This window comes from Elgaria multicarinata, chromosome 16 (genome assembly GCF_023053635.1).
Source record: "Elgaria multicarinata webbii isolate HBS135686 ecotype San Diego chromosome 16, rElgMul1.1.pri, whole genome shotgun sequence".
In the NCBI taxonomy this organism is placed as follows: domain Eukaryota; kingdom Metazoa; phylum Chordata; class Lepidosauria; order Squamata; family Anguidae; genus Elgaria; species Elgaria multicarinata.
The window spans coordinates 16,574,306-16,584,497 of NC_086186.1; the positions used below are offsets into that span (position 1 = coordinate 16,574,306).

At 42.6% G+C, this 10,192-nt stretch overlaps 1 protein-coding gene across 1 annotated transcript in view; it reads left to right on the forward strand.

The window, feature by feature from the left end:
• The window catches only part of GATM (glycine amidinotransferase), a 250,974-nt gene extending 240,782 nt beyond the window's left edge, over nucleotides 1-10,192 (forward strand). The window contains exon 10 of the transcript XR_010026207.1: nucleotides 10,180-10,192. The gene's annotated coding sequence lies outside the window, so the exon portion shown is untranslated. The remainder of the gene's footprint in view (nucleotides 1-10,179) is intronic.

The window sequence follows — 10,192 nt, forward strand, 5'->3', positions numbered from 1 at the left end:
TACAATGCTTCAGGACTCCCCTTTCTAAATGTTAACAAAATATCACAGTATTTAGATGAGCACATTTATTTTATTTTTTAATCCAAATATGGTTACATCCCTATTAATTTGATGCTGTCTTATGTTCTCCATAATAAAGTGCCCTATCTGAAGATACTGGGAAAACTTTGGTCTCTGATTTACTATTTCATTAAGGTATGCTACACCATTCCTCGGTATTTTTTTTTTAAAGTTAGTATCCTATGAAAGCCATCTCTTCCTCGCGTTCAGATGTCTCCCAGAACTTGCCTTCCAATGTAATTCATGATTTATTTTTATTTTTTAAATGAAGCTCTTAACAGTGCAATCCTATACATGTCTATGGTGAAGTAAACCCCAATGGACTTAGTCCCAGGTAAGTGTGAACATGGTTTTGCTATCATCATCATCATCATCATCATCATCATCATTATTATTTTATTTCTTACCCACCTCTCCACTCTGATCGAGGCGGGGAACAGCAGTAAATATAAAATACATAAAACTAAATTAAAACATAATATACATTGTTAAAACATCCGAAAATCATTTAAAAACATCCGAAAATTACACTGGATAGGCCTACCGGAAGAGATCAGTCTTAATAGCTTTCTTAAATGTTGATAGACTGTGAAGTTGATGAGTCTCCTCCGGTAGGCCTTCTGGGAGCAGCAGAAGAGAAGGTCCTCTGGGTAACAGTTGTCAGCCGAGTTTTTGCTGACTGAAGTAAATTCTTAGTACTTGTAATACTGAAAGCAGATCCAGTACATTACCCTTTACAAAATAATGCTGCTCAGCACGGTGGAGGCTGGTGGCTCTGTCGTCAGTGGGGGGGGGGGGTGAATCTGTCCGGGTTTCAGTCAGAGGACCTTGAGAGTTCTGACTGGTCCTAACTGAAACCTGGAGTGGATTCACTGCCCCGTTGACATTGGCGCCACCAGAAGCTCCTTTCCTTCATCCTGAAACATCCTTGAACAGGAGCGAGGAGAGGGGAGTTTACCCCACAGGCAACCCTCACCCCCTTTACTAAATCTGGGATACATCGTATAAGCTCTAATGGGTTTGGGGTGTCCAATTCTCTCTTCTTTCACAACCTCTCTCCCCACACCCCGTATCAACTGCCACTTCAACATTCTGTATGTCCTGGTGGTTCACATTTATTTACAAACGTAGATGGATACCTCTGCATACCTAGGGAGTCCTCCAAGCATGTACCAACCACTCCCTTTTCATTTTAGGTGGCCTTCCAAAGCAACAGGCACTCAACCACCCGTGTTTGCTATTAGAGGGGACAATATAACAATAACACAAGTGAGAGAGCAGGCTGGAAGGGTCTACTTTGTTGCTGGTGGTTTTACAAGAACTCCAAGATCAACCATGCAGAACCTGGTGCAACTTAACATTAAAGTATTCTGAGCTGAGGAATTGGTCTATGAGAAATGCCCCAAGGTTTATGGTGGGAGAGTGGTGGTGGTTGTGTCACTGCTATTAAAAAACTGGGAGTCAGAAAATATTGCAAATTTACCTTTTCCCTACCCCATATATAGTAATACATCTTCCTTCTGTAACCTTGGAATTTCTTGAGCCTGGTGGCTTGTCTCGGTGAGATTTAAACTGAGACTTTCCTAGCTTCTGCTTAGCCTTTAAGTGATACCAGCTCATCCTTTTTTCTTTTCTTTTTTAAAAATGTAAATGCAAATACAGTACCTCTTGCCCCTGTAGGCTTCCCATTCAGTTCGTTCACAGAGATTCCCTCTCCAATGAAGTGAATGGGGCAGCTGTTGCAAAAGGGGACCCTGAGCATCTAAATCTTCACACCAAAACCAGGGCTATTGCCTTCAATTATTTCTGCATTTCCTTTCTTGGTTAGAGTTCCAAAAGCAAAAAGGTACCTAATGCAGTATCCTAGAAAAACAATAGCAGCAACAAAAATAATGCTAAATTTACAGAACTGCTAAGTTTAAAACAGGGTAGTATATTGAAATTTATTGCCAGAAACCGAAAGCAAAGAGTTGGTTTCGTGGTCTCTTGGCTTAGGGAAAAGACCATTTAAGTTTCACCTTAGAAAGTGATTTGTTTTGTCTCCCCCCCACCCCCTCTGTACACCTTCAGAAAAAGAACAGTGGCACCCTGGGTCTGTTGTCACGATGTATTGCTATGACAAAAAGAGCCATCTTGCTTCCCAGAAATGAGATGGCATGTGCAGAACACGTCGCATTGCATATACCAAGCGCAAGTGCCAGGTTAATAATAGATGAGGTCGCCGACCGAACAAAGATGTAAAAAATGGGAATTTCATTTGAGCGGTGGACATAAAGGCATTCCCTTGTTCCATGCCTGCATCCACCGTCTGGTCACAAAATGCGCAAACATCTAGGCAAGACAAGCAATCGAACTGAAGCTGAACTTGTAATTAAAGAGAGAAATGGCTGTAAGATACATACACTGGGTCCCAGATCTGTGCTGCTTAAAGACACACAAAGATGTCTGGATGCTAGTTTTAAGCGATAACAATTTGTATCATCTCATGCATTTCTGCCCCAAAATGCATTTTGATCCCCAAAATTGGCTCTCGATGCAGCTTGCGGGGTCTTGCTATTTACTGTGTTATCTGTACAGCACCATGTACATCGATGGTGCTATATAAATAAATAATAATAATAATAATAATAATAATAATAATAATAATAATAATAATAATAATAATAATAATAACGTATGAGTGAAGCTACAATTAACGATGTGGGAGAAATCCACAATGGATTCAAATGAGTTCAGATTCCTATGGATCTGACCTGCGGATTCCACTGCAGCGTTGCTCACATTCATCGCTTGCTGCCTTTGCCGGTCTCTTTCTCCTGCCTCCGCTTCCTCATATACACATACAAAAGCTTTGCGGGCATGAGCCTCTCTCTGTTTATAAAGCACCATAAAGTGCAATGTCAATAAACAGCACTCAGCAACAATCATCATCCACGCTCAGACAACACATTCTCCGTTGCTCCAGAGGGCAGGACTAGAACTCATGAGTAGAAATGGCAAGGAAGGAAATTCTGGCTAAACAGCAGGAGAAACTTCCTAACAGAGTGATTCGATAGTGGAACTGTCTCAGGACCTGGTGGGCTGTCCTTTGCTGGATGTGTTTAAGCAGAGGTTGAACAGTCATCTAGCTAGGATAGCATAGCTGTGTCCTGCATTGTAGATAGTGCACTGACCTGGGGCAGTTGGTCTAAATAGGGTGACCGTATGAAAAGGAGGACAGGGCTCCTGTATCTTTAACAGTTGTACTGAAAAGGGGATTTCAGCCGGTGTCGTTTGTATATATGGAGAACCTGGTGAAATTTCCTCTTCAGCACAGCAGTTAAAGCTGCAGGTGCCCTGCCCTCTTTTAAATCTGGTCACTCTCGTATAGCTCCTGCAGCTTTAACTGTTGTGACGAAGGGTGAATTGCACCAGGTTCTCCATATATACAAATGACACTTGCTGAAATTCCCTTTTCTATGCAACTGTTAAAGATACTGGAGCCCTGTCCTCCTTTTCACAGGGTCACCTTAGTCTAAATGACTTCCAATGTGCCTTCAATTTGAAAATGCTATGATTGTATCAGTGCAGGCTGGTAGCTCCGATGTCAGTGGGGTGATGGATTTGCCCTGGGATTCAGTCCGAACCAGTCAGAATGCTCTTTGCTCCTCTGACGCCATGTTTCTCACCTGCCCAAGGGCCTCTACTTCCCTTGCTCGGCTCCGTCCATTTTCTTCAGCTGCCCCTTACGCCTGGAACGCTCTTCCAGAACATTTGAGAACTACAAGTTCAATCGCAGCTTTTAAAGCTCAACTAAAAACTTTTCTTTTTCCTAAAGCTTTTAAAACTTGATGTTGTGCAGACTTTATACTGTTAGTTTTACCCTACCCTGTGCCTGCTTACCCTACCCTGTGCCTGTTTGCATTCTCTTCCCCTCCTTATTGTTTTACTATGATTTTATTAGATTGTAAGCCTATGCGGCAGAGTCTTGCTATTTACTGTTTTACTCTGTACAGCACCATGTACATTGATGGTGCTATATAAATAAATAAATAAATAAATAAATAAATAAATAAATAAATAAATAAATAATAATAATAATAATAATAATAATAATAATAATAATAATAATAATAATAGATAGCTCCTTTAGAGCTCTGTCTGAAACCAGGAGCGGATTCACCTCTCCACCAACATCAGAGCCACCAGCCTGCACTGGGTTCTATTAATTCCACTAATTCATTTTATCCTCATGGACAAAACCCGTCCCATTCCCATGGAGTCAGGCATGCAGGAGGCAAGAGTGATTCCCGCATCTGCGAAAAACAAAATATCTCCCAGACCAACAAATCAGCCACAGGAGATGGCGCATCTTGGCTGCAAAGTAGGAGGAAGAGATGATGAATCCTGTCAGGTGTGGAACCAACTGCTCCTGCTCTTTGTTATGAAATTACAGCTGGAGCTTACTCCAATCGATATGATTAAAGAATGAGTCACCAGCATCCTCCTCTCCGCCCCAGGCTCTAGCTACCATACTCAGGAGCTGCAGAGGTAGCAACAGCCATCACATCTCTTCTCACCTACATGGAATCTTTTGCCACCTCTCTCCCGATAAGCCAATTAAAATTAGCATTGGGGAATGTACAACACAAGCATTTCCTAAAGTGCTTTCAATCGATCTGGAGTCGCAAAAGCGACTCAGGCCCCGTTTGATGTTGTTTTTACATGACACTTCATGGTGCGAAGCTGCAATCCTATAGACACTTAACTGGGAGTTAGTTTCATTAAATTCAATAGGACTTACCTCTGAGCAGACACGGGTAGGATTGCACTGTAAGAGTTAGTGTAGCATCATCTGGAAAAGAAAACAGGACATCAGTCAGTTGTAGCAGCTGACCATATGCACTTTTTAAAAGTTTTCGGTTATTGTCGACTCTGGTTATTCTTTTAGAGAAGTTTTATCTGCAGGAGAAGATCTTCCATACATGCAGCCTGAACCCATGCATAATTAGTCTGGGTTCGGTCCTGCAACCTTCTGTGGAACTAATGACTAAGTAAGTGTATATAGGATTCCAGCCTTTGTCACTGAAGAGATACAGTTCAGGCATTGGTACAGACCAGCATAATAAACTAAACCTGTTTAAATATTTTAGTTAATGGATAATCTGCCTTTTAACCAATTAGGAACATTGAGAAGCTGCATTAAACGAAGTCAAACCATTAGGTAGCTCAGTGTTAACACTGACAGCCAGTGACTCTCCAGGGCCCTTTGATCGATTACATTTAATTGATTTATTGATTTCTGGTGTTTAGCCATGTACATTTTACATAGGCTTCTTTAACAGACATTTCAATTAAACTTCGAAACCAGGACAGGAGCAGATCAGAATGAATGAAAGCCCTAAAAACGTGTCCACCTAAAATGAGCATGTGTAGGCCTGTGGGCAACTTTCTCCCCATAAATGTGTGTCCTGCAAGGTGGTTGTGCAAGCTCCATAAACCTACAAATGCACCTCGTTAATGGCGCATGCAAGTTTGAGAGTGCACGGGTAAAGAGTGTTTATTTTCTTCTGCCTTAGTTTCCGGGCTGTATTTAAAAGTAAAGCATTTTGTCAAACTTCCCTGAGATGTCTTTGATTTGAGTGGGCGATTCGGCATACTATAATTAGGAGCCCGTATCAGAAATGCTCCTGTAGGCCCACCACCGCCAAGCTCTTACGGTCTCCATAGCAACAGCTGTTGCCTGGGTTGCTCCGGCAAAGCCATCCCGCTCGGTTTCCCAACGTTGCCATTTACATTCCCCCCAAAAGACTCTTCTTGGAGCAGGAAAGGACATCTGGCAACAGAGGAGGTAAAATGGCATTACTCCTCCCTCTTGACACCTGTGAGAATTCCAGGCGAGCGTGAGCCGTTCCTTTCCACGGGTGTGCTTTGGGATGCTGATGTGGTAGTTATAAAACAGAACTTGGCAGGGAACAATGGTGCAGACATCAACTACACATGCTGGAGGCCCTGGGGGAATTGAGATTTGAAGCCTTACCTTGGCCTTGGCCAACAATGGTGCACTCCATATGTGTTACAGTACAACTTCCTCAGTTTAGCCACAGTGGAACAGGCATTGGTAATTTCAAGATTGGATTACTGTAATGGCCTCTATGTGGGACTGTTTTTGGGCTTGGCCTCGAAGCTGCAGTGGGTGCAGAACTTAGTGGTGAGGCTACGAACTAGAGGTTCTTTCTGACAGCTGCACTCTTGCCCAAAGAACTGTACTGGCTGTCAATAAGCCAGGGCTGGCCCAAGACATTTTGTTCCCTGAGACAAAGAACAAGATAGCAACCGCCCCAGTTTCATGTACAAAAATTGATTAGACCGTTTCTTCAACACTGCTGAAGGGACGGCATCCTCCCTCAAACCTGAAGACATCAGGCTAGCTTAGGGAACATAGGGGCAGGCCGTGAGGCATACAGCTCTGTCCTTCAGGACCTGACTGCCACCTCCCATCATCTACCACTTAAGGCAACTGCTTCACCCTGCATAATGGTAGGGCTGGCCCAGCAATAAGCTATTGGGTTGAGTTCAAGGTGTTATTAACATATAAAGCCCTAAACAACTTGGGAAAGCCTCATTCCTTATGTTCCTGCCTGATCTCTGTGATCATCAGATCACCATCCTGGCTCGAGGTAATGGGAGTTGTAGTCCAATACATCTGAAGGCCACCAGGGATAAGGAAAGCTGTGCTGATGTGTTGGACTAGGATTGGGAAGAGGTAAAGCTCTCCTCTCTGCCATGGGGACAGGAACTCTCAGCCTAACCTACCTTGCAAGGGAATTGTGAAGGTAAAGGATGGGGGAATCATGCATGTTTCCCTGAGCTCCATGGAAGAAGGGTGAGGGTCAAAATAAAACACAAACCAGGAAAATCTGGCACTCACCACATGAAGCCCTCATTGCCTTCTGACAATCCTCCGTCTGCTCATGTTGCTGGCACGAGCGGTAGTGGGAATCCCATCTTCAAGCACATGAGTTGTGCACCATGGGCTCTTCAGCAATATCTCCATTTGCAAGGAAGCCCCAAGAACAAAAATGGGGGGAAGCTAAGAGGGTGTTCATCATGTCAAGGCAGAACTTTCTCTGAAGATTCGGAAAGTAGGATGTGCTGGATGTGTTTGCGCCTAGGAGAATGGAAAGCTGTCCAATGGCTTAAGATGAATGATCCGGCACTGTTGTCCACAGGATCTTTTCGACTTACTGGCTGGGATCCAGAGAGCTACTTTATTGATTTAGGGTGCAATTCTATGCATGTTTAGACTGAAAAAAAAGGCCTATAACTCCCAGCATGCCCCAGCCAGCCATGCATTCGAGAAGTTCATTGTACGAAAACGACAAGAAACCAAGGAAGATCAAAAAACAACCAAGGGTCTCGTGATTCCTTAAGGACTAACAAAGTCATCATGGCATAAGCGTTCCAGAAGAGGGCTCCAGTCCATAAAAGCTCACACCAGGGAAGGAGAGCCTGAAGCGCTCCAGATATTGGACTGCAACTCCCAGCATCCCTGTCCAAGGCCATGTTGGCTGGGGCTGATGGCAGTAGAAGTCCAATAACATTTGGAGGCACACAGGATTTCACACTTTGGCTCACACCATAAGTTTGTTAGTCATGCATTTGTGTTTGCAGCAACAGACTAATAAGGGTACCCGCCCCTCTGCAAGGATATAGATGTTGCTATATTTAATACACAATACACACGGAAGTACTGTGTTTTGCTTTTTAATATGATGCCACATAACGGAGGTGGGGAACTGACAGTCCCTTGCTTGGATCTGGCCCACGAGACCCTTCAATACAGCCTGCGGACCTCCCCCTCTGGAAATTACGTCTCCTCCCAAATGGCTATTTCCAAATGCCCAGAAAGTGTTGTTCAGTGCAACTTACATCTTCAGGGACAAATTGCAGCAGTCTCACCTAATTAAGGTGTGCTCTGCATCAAGGTAAATATTTAAATCCAATTGGAATATTTTATTTTAAAAGGGGCAGGGGGAATCTTCCAAGTTTAAACAGAAACAACAATAATACATAATTCAGAAAACGGAAAGTTTATCAAACCAGGAGAGAACTAAGACACAAGTTTCATTTGTTTGTTTGTTTTAACTTAAAACTATATATATATATATCATAGACAATTCTATAATACAATAAAATCAGATAAAAATCACAAAAGATTAGTTTCATAAAGAAAAAAAGTACATTTTGCTTTTTTTCAAATATATAAAACCCAATCATTTACTGCTACTAGAAGATATTTCAAATATCAATGTTTGCTTAATATTCAATGACATGGAAGAAGGGAGAAATTGAAAAGAATACTTGTTCACAGCAGACAAGTAACGAGGTAAGACAATTTCACACCATTCAACCTGCAATCATTTCTTCAGGTTGATTAATCAGATTTTTATATTTGGATAAAAATATACATTTTAAATTGCTGCAGTGTTTCCCCACACCCTCATAATCAGTTAATTCACCATTCACTAAAACTTACTTTGAAAAGTAAGAACATGTTGCAAGTTTATTACTAAAGTCTCATCATAGTTTTAAAACATTTTGGTATAGCTATATCACACTAAAATACTCTCATTTTTGTGGACTCTCAGAGAGTGATATATTTCAGTTTTTTACACCAGTGTGCTCCACATCAAAATGCAGTTTCCGAATATATCAAAGGAGTGAATTAAAATGCTTTTTCAGCATTGTTGACTTCTCCTCACCCCACATACACGCACACATACAATCGAAGACAATTGTGCAAGACATAAAAGATCGGTTTGTTGCTTTATGGGACATGGGAGATGATATTTCCTTTTGCCTGGCATATGGCTAAAATAAAATTATTGCTAACCAGTACTAGAAAACTGAAAATGCAAGTTAACTGCCCCCAAGTGCCAAGATTACATGTGCAGTCAAAATAATATAATTTACACAGCGTTTCCTAAACACAAAGACACAATCTAACATATTGTTGGGTTTGCTCATGGCCAAGATTGTTGAATCTCTTTCAGGCCCAAGGGCTGGGATACAAATTCTGAGGAGTTCTTGGGAGGGGATGAAGGAAAAAAGGGGCCGGGGGGGGGGGGGGATACCGAAAATAACAGCATATTTCAGCTTAAAGATCTTACTGTCAGTAACCTTGGGAGAGGCATTTCAACAATCTGGAATGGAGAAAAAACTGCACAAATTTTGGGAAACCACCAAACTATAAGTGATGGGGAAAAGAGGCCGCAAACTGGGTAGGTAGGTAGGCCCAATTTGGGCCCTGGGCCTATAGTTCAACAGTTCTGCTTAAAGCAATTAAAATCCAGGGGCTAAAGTGTACCCAACTGTGTATTAGATTATGGCTATATAACATTCTCATCAACCCCTGCCCCATTTCTGAGAAATTGTGCTTCACATCAGAGCCAAACACTTCAGTCCTTTAAGATAAGAACAACCCCAGCGGCACACAGAGTAGAGACGAGTAGAGTTGTCATTACAGGAATTCATCCAATTTTCATTAAGTGAACATAGGCAGCTCTGGCTAGCAGCCCCCAAAACGTCCTGGACAAATGAGACTTGCCACCAGAAATAAACTCTGGAACGTTCCACGCGGCCACTGTGTATTTGTGAAGACAGCTATCCCCACAACTGGAACAACTCAACCGCTGAGGCATCGCCAGAAACAAAGATGGCAGCTGTGAACCATCTGTAAGCTGCCCGCCACCAAGTTACGTCCCCTCAGCCCTGAGCATAGGAAGCAGAGCTAGGCCTCCCTGCTCTCATTCTGAGGGATGCATGTCCTCTCACACTGGGAGAAAACCATTCACTTATGTCACCATTAAAGACTTAGGGCTGCTGTATAGGCAAACTGGCCAAGTCTATTCTGAGCATTGAACATTGTCAGTGTGTGACGGTAGTGGCCAAGTATGAATTCTGTGACCTGGACAATCCTTGGATTCAAACCCAGATAAACACAGAGTGATACTGACCATGCTCCCCAGGATTGTGAAGCACATTAAATTATCTAGTACATTAGGAATACAGGGAGACGCCGTGAGTTAAGACCATGGCTCCATCTAGCCCAGTATTGTTGACACTGACTGGCAGCAGGGTTTCAGGCAGG